Below are 16,601 nucleotides of genomic sequence, written 5' to 3'. Positions count from 1 at the left end.
GACAAAGATTTACCTCTAAGATTTTTAGCATTTTTCTTACCAGTCAACTCATAAGCAGCAGTTTGATTGACTCCAGTGAATGTGTTAGATTTTTTAAAAAATTTATTTTTATTTTTTGTACTTCAGAACTAATGAGGTCTTTTTGTTGTAGAATTCTCCTAGCAATTTCTCTGCTGTCTCCAGCAGTTCATTTTTTTGTGAGTTTGAAAAGCTGGAGGTAATATGTTTGGAGTTATACCGTGCATCCCCAAAGCATGCCCTCTTATCAGTGACTACTCCTAGAAACAGATGGAAAGGGAATGCCTTGAAACTTCCGTGACTTTGCAACTCGGAAAAACATTCCTACAGACACAGTAACAGTTGGGCTATGTTGGAGGCTGTCCAGTCTAGTCTGGTCCAAATGGCAATTCAAAACATGGCTCATTCACAAAGCAAGCATAAAAAGCTGCCTCCAGCAAGCTCTGCTTCCCATTACTGCTGCCCTCTTACTTGGGATCCGTGCTACTTTTGCTTAGTATAAGAAATAGATGTGCAACTAGCGCTTATCTCCTAAATCAGCCTCTGTGTAGGGAATATAATCACCTCTTCCGGCTTTCTGTCTCTTGGAACTGCTCGCAGAGCTTAGTCATGCTCCTTTTGCACCATACCCCTGGCTAGTACTACTGTAACTGCAGAGACATGGTGCTGCTGTTTTTCAGACCTTTTACAAAGTAGAATCCCATCCTAAGAAGCCACACATTCCTGCAGATGGATCCAGCAGGAATTTTTTCCTTTCACTGTGGGAAGCCTGGGCCTGGTGGGAAGCTGAGCAGGCAGCACTGAGCCTTGCTGCAAGCCAGCAGTTCAGCACAGTCAGCATGGGGCAGAAGTGACCAGCTTAATTTCTTCATTTGTTAAAATTTTTGTAAAATTTGTTAAAATTTTAAATTTGTTATATTGTTCTACGGAGCTTAAGGACACTTCTGTCTTCATCTCTTCTGCCTAGGTTCTCTCCCACCTCCCTTTCTACTGCAGATTTAAAGAGAAATCTGGCAATGCATTTTCTTTTTTGTCATTCTCTTCCATAGCTGTCTATACAAAGTCTCTATTTGTATAGCAGAAAATAATCTGTATTTTTTTTTTTTTTGATTTAGAAAGTAGGCTGAAATGAGCTGCATATGCTGTATCAGAATGTCACATCAAGACTCACCTGCCTCTATTTCTGGAGCTGTATATGATGTGAGGCAGCATGCTGTAGAGCAGCGAGAGGTGGAGAAGTCAGCACAAGCAGGAGAAAAGTTGCAGCTGTTCTTAGTGAGGGTCAAGGTGTTGAGATGCTCACAGAAAACAGGTCTGTGCTGAGCTGTAAGAGAGAGAAAAAACAAGTCTGCTTTTAGTAAGAAGTGAAATGGGGTTGCAAAATAAAATGGCAAATGGACTGTCCATGCTGTGCAATGTCAGAAATGCCAGTGATAAGCCATGGATTTGCCAGCAGAGGCAAAATTTCCAACATTAGGACAGTTCTGAAGAGCTTCTGGAAGAGGGAAGGGCTGCCTGCATATATGCTGGGTGGCTGTGCCGAAGCCTGGCTGTTCACGTAGGAGAAACCAAAAAGAAGAAGAAATGAGTTGTGAAAGGGTTGGAGTCAGAACTATTATTTCAAACACTTTATGGAGAAATAACAAAGAAAGAATCTCTGTAGCCTTTGACCATGTTCAGCTCTAGACCACATTCTTTATAAAATTTTTCAATTAACTTTCATTTAAGAGGTGGAAGATGACTATTCTGTTCCATGCCTCATCCAGAGCTGTTTAAGAAAGGATGGGGACCTGAGTCTGTCCACCAGAATACTCGCTGGTGCTAGCAGGCAACCCAGCACTGGAGAACTCTCATGCAAGTCTGGTCGCCCCAAAGGTTATTGTTGCACTTGGAAACTGGTGTGCTGGTGTTCTGTTCTGATGCTTTTGCACTGAATTCCCTATCAAATTCACCAAATTTATAAGGCAAAATATTACTTTTCTAACTGCCAGCTCTGCACTTAACAGAGTATCTGAAAATCGAGCTACCTTTTTTTATGCCTTGTAGTTCATAACTTAGCTCTGATAGCAGCTGATATTCTGGGATCGGGATGGAACTGCAATTTTATTGCTAAGGCATAAGGGGAGATAGACTGTATTTTGCTTTTTCTGCAGCTGTATTGATTATCAAGCTTTATAGTAATTAAAAAAAAAAAAATCAGAAAAGCAAGGAGTTGGAGGTGTTGCCATGGGGAAAGAGTTAATACTAGAGTAGTAACCTGCTTCTGACAAGAGCATATCCCTGACACTGCAGAAGAAAACTAAGCTATTTCTAGTAAATGTAATATCATCATTTAACTTTCAAGGCCATCAGATTAACTATCTAAACACAATATTTAGGTTAATCTTCAAGAATCTCTTTAGCTTGCACAGCAGTTTTACTGACAGTCTCATGCAAAGCCTGCTGAGGTCAAAGTAAAGATTTCTGTTGCTTTGTACTGAATCAAGCCAAAGAATTGTCATTTGCTTTTACAGACTTCCTATCTCCAATTGCACCCAGCAGTGATAAAATACTTTTTTACTCTTCACATGTTTTCCATAATACAACTCTATTGTATGAAGTCACAGTCTTTGCATACAGCCCTGGTTATTTATTTATGTATTTATTTATTTTTCTGAATGCACCCAATTAGCCCTGAGGATACTTCTGTTTGTTAAATACAGCCCAAATGCCAGCATCAGGTGATAATTGGACTGGAAGGAACTACTTGACACGCTGAATGATATGCGTTGATGATCCATCTGGGCTGGTCCTCTCTGCCTAAAAAATTGGCCATGTTTCCATTGCACACAGTGAGAGATACTGGAGTTACTGGTTGCTTTTCAAGCTCTTCTACGTTCTTTTTAGTTGGAAACGATGGGATTTTCAGGATCTGTTTGAGGGCAGACAGGGCAATAGTGCTGGAAAAGGACCCTGAGGAAGGTTTCCCCTCGTGGGAGGAAGATGCAGAAGAGGAAGTGAGCAGAGGGAGCGATGCCTTTACTTAGCCTGGTGTTGCTGGAGCCTTGACAAGACGTGGCTGGGGTGAAAAGCTGCCCTGGGTGGGGTACAAGCGTGCAGAGGATGGCATCACACAGCAGTCTGTACCAGGATTGTTTTTTATTTAATATTCACTGCCCTTTTTAAGACTTCGGTGGGCACACAGCATCTCCTGGGAGGTCTGTCAGAAGACCTCCCGAGAGCGGTAGCAGTAGCCTGGTGTCTCATGGGTCATAAACCTCATGGGCAAATACTTCTTCCCTCTTGTCCTTGCAGAGCACTGGAGCCTTGGAGGCGATGTGACACCACCTCGGCCATTTCCCGGCCCTGGGACAGGTTCCCCTGTGCACCAGCAGATGGCAGCGAAGTTCAACAAATGGGTGGCAGTGACCGAGCCCCGGTGCTTTTCCTGCAGGCTTGTGTTGCTGCAGAGAGCTGAGAGCTCCGAGCATATTCACAGCCTGCAAGGTTCATTTCCAGTGCACAGATCACCCGTGGGATGCCTTAGGTACATCGAGGTAGCAGAAAATGTTCATTCATTCATTACTGTTCGTAATCCAAGTCATATTTATTATGTTTGTGATGTTTTTTTTCAGAGAAACAGTAGAACATACAGTCTCTGCTATCTTCCCTTTCTTAAATCTGTAATTAAAATCTATGTATATCTGCACAGATGAGGATGAAGCTCAATTGCAAGTGAGTAAACTTTTATTCTTTATTATTATTTATTTAGTATCTTGTGCTACATTTGAGAGAATGAGGATATATCACCATGGGCTGCTTTACAACTTTTATAATGTAATTTTTTTGCACCACACAAAAGCTGCATGAAAGGTTTAATAATAACTTGGTTTAAACCCCAACAACAAAATGATTAAGATAAAAACTTTTTCAGCCCAGCTTCACACTTTCAATTAATCTCACTTCTGGCAGAAGGATGGTAGAAGGGGATGTTTGTTTTCCAGCTTCCATCAGGCAAACGATGGAGATGTCAGGAGAGATGTTTGACTGCAACTTTTAAATTCCTTGCCTAAAGTGAAAAAAGGCTGAACAGATACTAGGGATGTCTACTTAATGCCTTTAATGTGTTAGCTCCAGAGTGGTATCATGAAAGACCATGCTTGCAGGATTTGTGCTTGTCAAGAAGATGCTAAACCATCCTATGTGATATTTATCTCCCTTACTGCTCAGTGCTTGATCCATCTAGGGAAACCCAACACGACTCTGCCTCCATCACACACCACGGGGATTACACAGCCCTCTACAGTTATGCAAGATGCTCAAGGAAGATAGGGCAGTCAAGGCCTAGATCTTAATTTCAAAACCTGTTTGAGACATTAACAAGTTTTGTCTGAAGTCCTCAGCTATTGACATTGCTGAACTGAACATAAACACCATGGTAGCAGGAGAGGATCCCTTCTTGTGCCCCTCTTTTGGGCCATTAATGCTCTGCAACACAGAGCTGGACTCCGTAGCCCTGTTCCTAGGAAAGGAATCAAGCCAGTGGGACTGCTTGGAGAAGAGAGGGCTTCAGGGCTGCTCAGTTTGATTGCCCTTATCGTAGCAGCATGCATAACTACATATTTTCTTTTCAAGCTCATATTTACACATACCATAGTCTGAATATGCTTTTAATCTTCCAGTTATATTAGAATTTTTGTTAAAAAAATGTGCATAACAACCCAGTAGACAAATTTATAGCAAGCAAGGGCACATGTTTCAGTCACTTGCGAAGCAGCAGCATTCTTAATCTGTCAATCAGTCCATGCACAAAACGCACGGAGCATCAATTGCTTTTTAGGTTATTTACTGTGACTTATGTATCTGCCAATAAATCTAAAATACAGGTCAAAGAATATGTAGCTCAAGTATATCCATAAATGTAGCAGAAAAGCTTCACTAACTACCTCAGATTGCCAAAGCTGAGGTCATTTCCTTGTTGTGAAAAATACTGAGGTCCATAAATTATTTTTATCACCTCTGGGGCAATGCAAACAGTTTCCCACAGATGCTGAAAGTATGATATGTTTTTTCTTTAATATCAGAACACCACTTTTACACAGCTCTTAAAATATGAGGTCCAAGATTCTGCTTTTGTTTTAAAGCCCCAATTCAGCAACATATTAAAACAGATACTCCAGGTCCTGACATTAAACACGTGCCAAAGTGCTTTGTTGCATAGTCATATTGGCTGTATTGGAGCCTAAAGGCTAAACCTTTTTCTCATGAAACTCAGAATTTACCTTACAGTTTCTTTCAAGGAAAACAAGGCATTTATTCAAACAAGATATCAATAAACATTTAAAAACATTTTTAAAGTCTTGTCTTTCAGATATCACTTGGTGAATTATGGAAGTAAACCTTGGTGGAGATAAAAGTTGATGAAACTTTTTTTTTTTTTTTCTAACAGTTTAACTGGTGTTTATTTAAGGCTTAGTTAGCATTGTTTCCTTGAGGAAAATAAAAATATGTTGAACATGTAAAGAACATAAGCATGAATGGTGAACCTCCTCCAGAGAACTTTGGAGAAAACACCACTGAATTAACTTACAGTACATTTGTTAAACATGAGCAGCTCTAATAATGACATTTCATTTAACAATGCCCTTTGTCTTTTCAGTTCATCAGTTACCTATTTCAGTAATGAACTGCAGTCATACCATTCTGATTTTCTCCTAATGTAAAGGCTGAGATCACTTCAGTTGCAGTGGAGCATGATGCTATTATTCAGTTTGTGGCTTAGGAAAAAAGCTATAGAATATATCACATTTGTAATTGGCCAACAAATATTAAAGTCTGTGATTGGTAAGGATACCAATAATTTCATTTAGTTTTTAATAGGAACAAGTAAAATTAAAAAAAAAAAAAAAAAGGTTGAAAATGGCCAGTATATCTATTTCATGTGCAGAGCAGTAAGTGTTCAGCTGGGAAAAAAAAATTATCCACACATTAAACGTTATTTTAATTTTTTATCAATGGTCCATACATAGAACTTAACAGCAACATTTTTAGTTAGGATGAATAATATTGGTTGCAAAAATAAAATGGAGTTACCTGCACTGCTTAAGGACAATTTTCTAAAGGACTAGAGGAAGTCAGATTAAGTGGGTAATATCCCACTTTACACTATGTAAACACAAGGCAGATAAAAAATATCATAGGTCTACTTGATATGATCCATAAGTCTTGCAAGGGGTAATGGGGCCTACTTTTACTCATTTGCCTTCCTCTTTTTTGGGTTTCTTATACTTCAAAAGCTTTTTCATTGCTGTTCCAGCTGCAAGAGAGACATTTTAAGCAGGCTGCCTTTTTCCACTTTCCTGTTCACTGTGATCCATTCACAATATTTTCACAGCTCACCAAAAACATTTAATTAGCAAAGACTGATGTTCAGCACTTCATAATCTTTTCCCAACTGAACCAAATCTGCACAATTTACAATAGATCTTTGGAAAGCCTCTTTTTACCATGTGCTGCATCTATAGATCTCTCTCAATTACCCACAGTAAATTTAGGCATTGTACAAGAGCAAATTTTACAGTCCATGAAGAGATGAAGTGAAATCTAGATGAAATTCATTGTGACAGATTCTCAGTTAGTGCCCTGATGTGTCTGTATTACAGAAGATAGACATTCTATTAGCATGGAAGCTCCCATAATGGACTGTGAATCATTTCAGGTAATAGAGATGCCAACTGGAATGACTGAAAAGCACTATTGAATTCCATTAGAGCTCTTTGTTTTTAAATCAGTCATTTCTTTGTGAATATCCAACTATATACTTCTTGACCCTAGCTGGGAGTAATAATTGTGAACTAATATTACAAAACATTAATCTGAGTTACTGTTCAATTAATGTTTCTGTTCAAGGGTTATTTTTATGCTGCAAATGTGAAGGAGACTGGCTTGTATTACAAATATGTATTTGGACTTGAGCTAGCGCAGAATGCAATTTTCAGTTATATTTCTGTCTCCACTGTATTCAGTCTCATCTCATTAGCTGTAAAAAGACTCAGGTATTGGCTTTTCTTTTTCCAAAGTCATCCTACCAGAATAAAATAACTATAATCAACAAATCTATACAGATAAACATTTTTATAAGGGATGCCACAAATGTTCTTCTTTCATTTAGGTGCTTGGTTAATTATCAGCAAAATAACTAACACCATATCCTGTTACCCAAACAGCCCCACCTTATCTATCAATCATGTATGATTTATCAGACTTGATAATTGCTTAGATAATTAACACAGAATTTAGGTTTACTCAGTGTGCTGAAACCTCAGAAATGCCTGCATAATTGCCATTTGTGTAGAAGATGAAGTTATGAATAATTCTTTTTCACATAAATCTGAAGGCTGGATTGCAGGCAGTGCATATTTCCTCATCCATTGCTATTAATGCAGATATCATGTCATACAAGTGTATGGCATTGTCACATGCCTTCTGTTAACTGTATGTACATAGTCAAAGTAATTAAAATACATATCTATAAAAATAAGACAAAAATGTCTTCCTTTGTTTGTAAGTACTGCAAGCTTTTTTTCATGAGGAAGTACAGAAGGGAGACTGAAGAAAAATTAGTCTACTCAGTACAGTGGCAACAGGATTTGAATCTCTGTAATATTCTCACATAAATCCTCTGGGAAGACTTTAAAAAGAGTAGGCTCTATATCTTCTGTCTACGATCATCTATTTTCACATCAGAATGAGCAACATTATCCTTATATGCCAGAGTATCTGTGTCTACAGCTTGAAAATGAGACTCTCCTTAATGTTGTAATGACAGGTGTAAGATTAACTTTGTTAGGTGTCTAGCCACTCATGCAAACTAAATTAAATTAATGGAACAAATTTCTCTCATAATTAAGATAAAAATTCATGTCAGCTGTAACCTTGCTGTACACTAATTATATACAAATGATTTATCATCTGCTTCGCCCAGAATATTAATCCTCAACTCATTGATAACTGCAGCCAGTGTTAAGAGATGAGAGTTGATTAACTATGACAGATTGGGCGACCACAGCACCAAGTGCCTGAACAACCAGTAAAACCAATAATATTCAAATAGCATTTCTTATTTAAAAATGCATTCCCGTGGAAACAGATGCACATTTAATGAGGGATATGGAGATTATTTCAATAACGACTGATATTGGAACAGTGGGCAGAACTAATCAATAACAATTAAGCCTGGTTAAGATATGGTTCTATAAAGCAGGTTATACACACATTAGTGAAATACCAGTTTGGGCCACATTACATGTAATGTCTTCATGCATTCTCTTACTTATTTTTTTTCCTACTGCAGAAGGTATTGCATACTTTTCACGATACATAAGCTCCGACAAAAAGAAGATGAAATGATGCTGCCAACCGTCTTTTGAAGGCCCAAATGGGAACTCCAGTGATAATTATGCTCTCAAAAGTGGTACCTCTTTATGAAAATGATGTTCTACAATAAATAAATAAATAAATAAAATAAAAAAGAATAAAAGGGGGGATTGGGAGAAAGGAGAAGAATCAAATATTGAGGCATTGTATGTGAAACAGGATAGTCTTTGATCTCCTGGAATATGACATTATTCTTCTATTTGAAAAAAAAAAATTAAAATTAACTTGTGAAACCTTTAAGGAAAAGCTATTAGTCTTTTATTTAACAGCTGGCATGTATTTTGGGGAAGATTGTTAGTTAGTAATATATCTTTTAATGAATAAAAAAATATGCAAAATTCCAGACATTGAAGATTCACAAGTTTGGGCTTGGATTTTTATTTTATTAATTTTGTCTCCCCAGGACAGCTATTTTATACTAATTGCTCATTGAGACTCCAGGAATCCCTGTCAGAATGAAGGAAAAAAACAGTCTTTTGTACGTAGGCATTAATAAGACACAACCAGCAAGCTGAATTAACTAAGTAATATTGCTGTAAATTATATTTTTTCTGAAAAGTCTGAAGCTGAGTTATGTGTGGAAAGGCAAACTAATTGCTAACATAAAATTGAAGGCAATTATGAAGTTAACACAGAGTGGGAGGAACCTGTTATTCAGACTGGTAAGCTGGGACAAGCCCTGTGGAGCACTGTCAGGTTTGAGGTGTAGGGTATAGGTCTGGTCTTCAGGGATGGAGATGAGAGCTGGAGAGCGGTGCCCAGAGCTGTCCCTTTTACCAGTCACTGCAGTCACAACTTCAGCTCTCATATTGACCAAAGGGTGTTGGATTTGACAGAAAGGGAGCAAACCCAAGACCCTGTCCTGTCCTATGACTGCTCAGTCACTGGATGTTGAGGGCCAACCCTTCTTGGCCTGCCGACTCTTCATGTGAGGACACCTATTCCTTTAGCACTGGAATGGCTCACTTCACATAGGCTACACCTGGATCACATTTTAAATGCAAGTTGGAACCTTTCCTTGAGCTCACATGTTCCTTAGCATCCACTCAGCACCTGGCCAAACACAGGTGCTTGTGAACAGGTAGCTCCGAATCTAGGCTTGGAGGAAAATTTTAGCTCCTACGCCTTACTGTCTGTAGCACCACTTCATGCTAGCCTGACGCAGAGCCAGGCTGAGCACAGTTTGTCAGTGCTCTGTAGAGAGATTGCAGGCTGATAATTGAGCAGACAAGCCAGACTACCTCATAGAAATAACAAGTGCTGCCCACAGCCCAAGCTTGAGCTGCCCAGGGGAAAGAAAGAACAAAAATACCTGAGCTAGGCCGCTTCAGCCTGGCAGTCCTGACCCAGAGGCTGGGTCTTTCTACCTGCCTGTATGGACTCAGCCTCTCAAACAATGTCTGATTCACCAGCCTAGGAAGAAAATACTCTATTTCATGAAAATGGTCCTCCTCTGCCTCCAGTCCCATGAGGGACTTTCTTTTTCCATTTGTCTTCTGTTCTTCAAAAGAAATTACAGTTCCACTTAAATGACGATAGGAAATAGGAACTTTATGGGAAATGAAAATTCAAACATTACTTTCTCTGCATTTCTAGCAATTTCTGGGCTAATTGCCTTTGACTTTGTAAGCGCAGATAATGAGAAGACTCATATGTATATGGAATTGAAGAGAATATATGCAGAGCAAGCCAAGTACTTGATATCCAATTTAATGTGGAGTTTGATATCAACTTTAAATAAGCAAAAAGGCCCTATGTTTTTTTCATCATCTTTCCTCAGGGGATGTACACCTGCTATGAACCTAATCAGCTCTAGTACATCACTGGTCCTCTATGCCAATGCTAATGAACAAACATTGACATGGCAGGACAGAGGTGGATCATCAGCCCAGGCAACCAAAGACTGGTGTGTGTGCGTGTGGCAACCAAACCCTGCCCTATCCATTGCTACCAAGATTCAGTACAGAAGGTTTTGTGCAAATTGCCTTTCAGGTCCTTGGGATCACAATAAAAATACATTAATGTATTTTTAATGTATTTATAAGTGGTTCAGCTGTACTGTAATTTTTAGGAGTACACTTCCATGTGAAGTGAGTAGCAGTTCCTGCCAACACAGTGGTCCCATCCAACACTTTAGCCCTTTTGCACATAGTATTATGTAGCTGCTCTGGTGGTTGATGCATGTTGCAGTTCATCAGTAGCTACTGCTGCTCTTTTTTTTCCCCTTTTCAGATAAAGAAATCCTGGAGTGAAAAGTTACCTATCCTTCTAGAGCACATAGGAGTTAATGGACTGATTTCAAGGGTGATAAAGTGGAAGGTTGTGACACTCTTCACTTTGCTTAGGAAAAGTAAGCTAAAAAGAAAGCACTAGTTAGAGGGCTTGCAGCCATTTAGCACATCTTTTCTAGCAGAAACTCAGCATGAACATTTGGCAGTGTTACTGTCTAAAGTCAGCCTTCTGGCAATGGCTAAAACAGGTGCATATTGATTAGTGCTCCTTTGGCTAATGGCTCCGAGGTAGGAACTAGGCTTACAACACACCAGTCCCTCATTGCCACCAGCTACAGCTACGCCTTATAGACCTGAATTTGCTGATACTGACACACAAAAGAAAATACACTGCCTTTGCCAGTTTAACAGGCAAAAGGAAAAGCGGATGCCAAATATGGGTAGTGTTCTTGTCCTAAATCTCTTTTGCACAGGGAGTTACTCTCACCCTGAGCATCTTCTACCCCCTCTGCTTAGTGAGAAATGGGATTGCGCACTGCCAGCCGACTTCCCCAGCAGCAGCAGCTCATTCCATTGATCAGGCTCTGCAAACAATGCAATTATTTCAGAGGAGAGTGCAGTGAGCCCTAGTTTTGCTACTTCCACTTATTACTGAGGAGCATCAAACTACACAGCCATTTTCCTGCAGCCATCTTTAAAAAAGGCAATGATCTCAATGTGCTGCACACCTAATGAGGGTTGTGTGTGACAGAGTCGTAGATACATTTTCTCACTAGCCTAATGAGGAAAGAGACAGTGAAACAGTTCACACTTGAGTAATTTTCTAGTCATCAGCAACTGCAGTGTTCACGGTAGCAGAAGCCAGAGAAGGGACAGAGAGATATACAATAAATACGCGCTGGTCCATTGGCCAGAATAAGTTATCACTAGGATAGAGGTCTTGGGGCAAACTCCCTTAGGAAATTTAAACAAAAAGAGTCAATTTAAGGCATCTCTAGCAGTGCATTCAATTAAAATTAAATTTAAAAAGTAGGATCAGCTGCTGGGCTGTTAGGCCACCTGCCCAAAGGAAGAAAAAAATTAGAGATGTAACGAACCTTTACTCCCAATGTCTGCAAGCTGCTCGCAAATGACTGAATAGCACCCACTGCCCACAGTCACCCATTTGGCATAAAGTCCAATTCTCCTTCTTTGCCTCCCACCCAAAAAAGAAGGAAACGAGCAGCAGATAGCTCGTTATCCATCTTGACAGCAAGTGTTTGCATTAAAAAATGCTGTCCTTCTTACATTTTTAAAACATTATTACTTTCTTCCAGGGAAATCACTGTTTCTGGAGGAACATTGCTATGAGCCAAGCCTTGGTGCTTCCATTAGCACAGACTCCAGGACTGATGCCACAAGGAAGCAGTAGAAGCTGTGCAGAGCTACGCAGCTCTCCAGGCAGGATGTTTCTGTGGCCCAGCACCTCCCATCAGCTGACAGTCACCTACAGGGGTGGTAAGGAGATGCTGCAAAGCAAGGAGCCCTTCCCAGAGATGGGAAAACCAGCTGGCCCAAGGAGAAGTGTTTCACATGATAATGGCATGTTTCTGGTCTTGAGAGGAACAGAGACCACAGCTTCCCCCCCGCTGCGAACAAGTCCAGCTCCCTGAACTGAAGGGATATTAGGAAATGAATAGGCTTGTGGCTCTCTGCTTGAATCCTCCTGCTGTGGCCCTTCCTGCCATGCATGTGTGGAAGCCAGCACGTGTTCAGAGGGACAGGTCATATCAGCTTCCCAGCTGTGCTGGAATGACTTCATGGAGAGCTGTGGACATGCTCTGGAGGTGCAGCAATTAGCCACAGCCAAGATCACACTGCTCATCCAGGCCTTCCATGGCTGCCCTGCAGGCAGCAATGACCTCCCTTGGTGTTTCAGCATAGCTCTGCATAGATCTTTCTTCAAGCTGCTCTGTGGGAGCTGGATGATTCCCAAAATGCCTGAACTCACCTCTCGCTGCACCAGCCACATGTTTGCTCAGTAGGGCTGCTGAGGCACATACATGTGCTATAGGGTGGGTCAAAATTTCCCTCAGTGATCACATCAGCAAGAGATGAGTCCTTGTGCAATTAAATCCTACCCTGCAAGAGCAGTCTATAACCCCTGGACAGAGCAGACTTTGCTTCTGTTCCACTGAAGGGAGAGCAGCTCGTGGCAGAGCTTTTGCCAAATGTTAATTAGCTAATTTTGACAGTCACTCCATAGGTCATTTCTGCTTTGCAGGCTGCTGGGGACGAGAAGGCCTTGCAGGAGCCACCAGAGGCATGGGTGCAGTTTGTTGTGACTAGTTCCGAGTTCTGGGTTTCAGTCCTCAACTCTGTCTGCTTGAGCACAACAGATTTATCCCAGCTCGCTATGTGAGCTTGGATAAACTTGTTTTCTCTGCCTTGTCTCCCTGCGTGTGTGAAGGCACCCCCTCAGCCTGGAGCAGCAGGGCTGTGGTTCAAAGGCGGCTGGGCTCTGAGTCAGATGCCTCTGCCCTCACACCGCCTCTGCTCCTGTATGACCTTAGGCCAGGCGTTTAAACTTGTTGCACCACACGTGTCATGGCAGAGGAACCTGAAAGAGCTCCTGCGAGGCTGTTGTGTCAGCACAGTGCAATTTGGGGCAATGCTCATTTGCTCCGCTTTCTCCGGATCCAGGTCCTGTGGCTTGGGTTTGGAGATGGACTCAGCTTGGATCTGCTCCTGGCTGGGGTTAGCCTCTCCCTGACCACATCCAAGTACCCACGCACAGTCTGCACCCACTGTATTTTATTTTATTTTATTTTAAATGCAAAAGCACATGGACAGAATAAATCTGAACAAAACGGGGAGTCTTCCTTTGAGCCACCCAGCAGAGATTGCTGCAGACTGTGCCACTGTTGCACAACCCTCAGCCTTACTTGGGCTTGACTTGCAGCTGGGGTAAGCCAATAAATACTGGGATTTTCTGAAAGGAGTAAGGGAATTAGGTGCTTATCTCCTCCGGACTTTCTCTGGTGCTCGGCATTCAATTCCTTTAGGCTATTTTAAAGATCCCCGTCTAGAAAAAGAAACTGACTTTTATGGGCATAGCACAAACATTTGACTACTTTGAATAACTCTCCATGTGGAACTGCTCATGTGCAATAAAAATTGAAGTGTTTTCCAGTATAAATAATCATTCAATTCTTGAGATCATAAATCGTTCACTTCTTGAATTATTTGGGTGTCAGGGGATAAACTGATAAATCTATATTTAGTATCTAACTCCAAGTTCTGCCTGATTTTCTGAAGTATTGCACACTCTTCAGCTGGGAGACCTTGTACAACAAACCCCTCAGATAAAGTGTACAAATTTGAACTTACATACTTCAGAAAACTGCACCCAGTGCTTAATGGTAATCTGTAAAGGAAAGTAAAAATTAGTTAAAAGCTGTTCTGAGAGCTTTCAAAAAATTGTACAGTAGAAGGCATTCCAGCTGGAAATGTATTTTTAGCTAATTTTTCAGAAACATCCTCCATGTTGTAAAATTCTCAGTTATCATGGATGTGCTGGAAGGGAATAGCTCTAGACATGACAGCTTGATCACATGCTGTGCCTGCCACGTGAGGCCACAGGACAGGAGGGAACCCATGGTCCAAGGGGCTGCCAAGGAGGAACTTAATCTGTGCTGCTCACTATGTATAGATGGAAATAAAAAATAATAATAAAAAAATAATAATAAAAAAAGTTCAGCTAACCAGGAAGCACAGGAAGCATCAAGAGAATCTTAACAATCTTAACCAGAGAGAAAGATTTAAAGAAATGTAGTGGTTAAGTCAATGTTCCTAATGTTCCTTTTACTTTGTAGCTTACCTTGATTGATCCCATAGGTGAGCCAAAATCTCTGAGGCAAGAAATGTATGCAAAAGATGCAAACATCTGTGAAATGGTGGGACAAATAACTTCTACTCCTCTAGTAAAACAAAGCAGCAGCTGCTTGTGAAAAGAACCCACGTGTCAAATCTGTAAATACGCTCTACCTCTTTTTATGCTGCTGCTATAATTAATCTAAGAACCTTTAAAATTCCGATCTGATACTTACACTTGTTATAGCAACATATTTAATTCCAGAGCTACATCTTTTAGCAGATTCTTTTACTTCATTCAAATTACTAATCGTTTAGATTCTCTCTGAAAGTCTTTCCTCCCTCGCTCCCCATGCATGCTTAACCTAATTAACTATAAATGAGAAAAAATGCTATTCACATAAAAAGAAAATGTTAACCTATAAATTATCCAGTGCTCCCTCCTGAGGCTGGCAACGCCTCTCATAGAAAAGCTCAGATGTTGGTGCAATATTCTTGGCTTGCTATCCAGTTTCTGCCACCCAAAATCATTTTATACAACACATTACTCTGCCATTTTGTACATCTGGCAACATTTGCTGATACTAAGTCCTCTCCAGTGTTTTCAAGATTACACGAAGGAGAATTTCCAGGATGATTAATTGGAGAGAGAAAATCATTCCTTTACATTTCAAGGAACATTTGCAGAAGACTAATGGTCATTTATGGAAATATGGCCTCTTTATACCCATTAATGTCTTGCAGTGCTCCCCGTAGGTCACACAATTAACCACCCATTTGTGTTTCCTTGCTGCTATCCCAAGTTCTCTCAGTTGTCATCATCAAAAAACTTCTGCTTCTCCCCAGCCAGATCAAAAGCCCACTCAGGTCTGTGGGACTGAGCCACTGAAGGGACAGTCTTCATTCTATAGGTTTTTTCTCAAAATCCACTTTTTTTCCTCAAGGTTCCCAACTACGTTCAGCCAAATTCCACCCTGAAAACCTTCTCCAATCCTTTATTTCCCACTCTACTCCCATGTTTTTGTGACTTCATTCATCTCACTTTGTACACCTACTTACTAGCCTTCTCGTGGTGGGAATTCTGCACTTTCCTTTGCCCCGGCTTGGTGGAACCACCCATACAAAACAACTGCAATAACTAACAATTGCTGTGCCCCAGTTCTCCATCTTGGAAGAACTGAGCAAGGAGTTCAAAACATAATCTTAAAGGAAGTCTATATCCAAGTATAGAAGAAAACGAAGCCAGAGAGAAAGGAGAATGGACGACAACACAGGCAAAAACAAGTAAATGCTATATCAAATATCAAAAGCAGTAAATTAAAGGAGAGACAAACTTCTTATCCATTCATTCCCAATTTCCTGAAGATTTCCCCATTTTGATAGTGCTTGTTCATGAGCTGAGAGGAGATGGGCTCTCCAGCTGTGAGGAGACAGCCTCTGACTGTAGCAGAAAATAGAAGCATAATTTACTTGCCATACTTGAAAACAGTAAAAAGAAATGGAGAGAGAAAAACTCAGGAAAAAGCTATTGGCATTTTCCTTTAGCTTTCTGGATGGTGAAATCATCAAGACATGGATTTTGTGAATGTGTGCGCATTATATGGTTCAGGAAAGTTGCCATTACACGTTAGTTGAATTAATTATACATCCACAAGTTTTCTCAAACACCCTTATTGAAGGTATATTTAAAGTTGTGGAGAAGATAATGTCATCTCTTATTTTAACATTGCTGAAGGATGATTTACAACATCTCAGCAGAAAATGCAAAAGCTGTCTGACATACTTTCATTCCAACTTTTACATTAATTTTCCCTCTGTGGTCCTTTCTGTTCTGTGGTCAACCAAAAGACTGGATTAGGACAGCAGCACCTCACAGACAACCCCTACTTGAAATGATCCTTCCTGTTATGCCCCCACAGGCCCCCTCCCAGGCAATACCTGCATCGCATCCCCTGGTCTCCCTGTTCCCGTATCCATTTCCATGACCCCCCCCCCCTCCACTTCCATACCATAACCATTTGCTCTCATTGACAATGGTTTCATCAATGGGTTTTCAGGAATTTCAGTTAATTGGAACTAATTATA

The 16,601-nt window shown here is 40.5% G+C and overlaps 1 long non-coding RNA gene across 1 annotated transcript; it reads left to right on the top strand.

The window, feature by feature from the left end:
- The first annotated feature begins 3,283 nt into the window (after window positions 1-3,283).
- On the top strand, window positions 3,284-8,771 carry LOC106017337 (uncharacterized). Its single transcript, XR_001190747.5, has 3 exons — window positions 3,284-3,544; window positions 3,633-3,732; window positions 8,351-8,771. It is a non-coding gene; the product is annotated as an uncharacterized lncRNA (long non-coding RNA).
- The last annotated feature ends 7,830 nt before the right edge of the window (window positions 8,772-16,601 follow it).

Source organism: Anas platyrhynchos, chromosome 7 (genome assembly GCF_047663525.1).
Source record: "Anas platyrhynchos isolate ZD024472 breed Pekin duck chromosome 7, IASCAAS_PekinDuck_T2T, whole genome shotgun sequence".
Lineage (NCBI taxonomy): Eukaryota > Metazoa > Chordata > Aves > Anseriformes > Anatidae > Anas > Anas platyrhynchos.
This window is presented reverse-complemented; position numbering and strand designations above follow the sequence as displayed.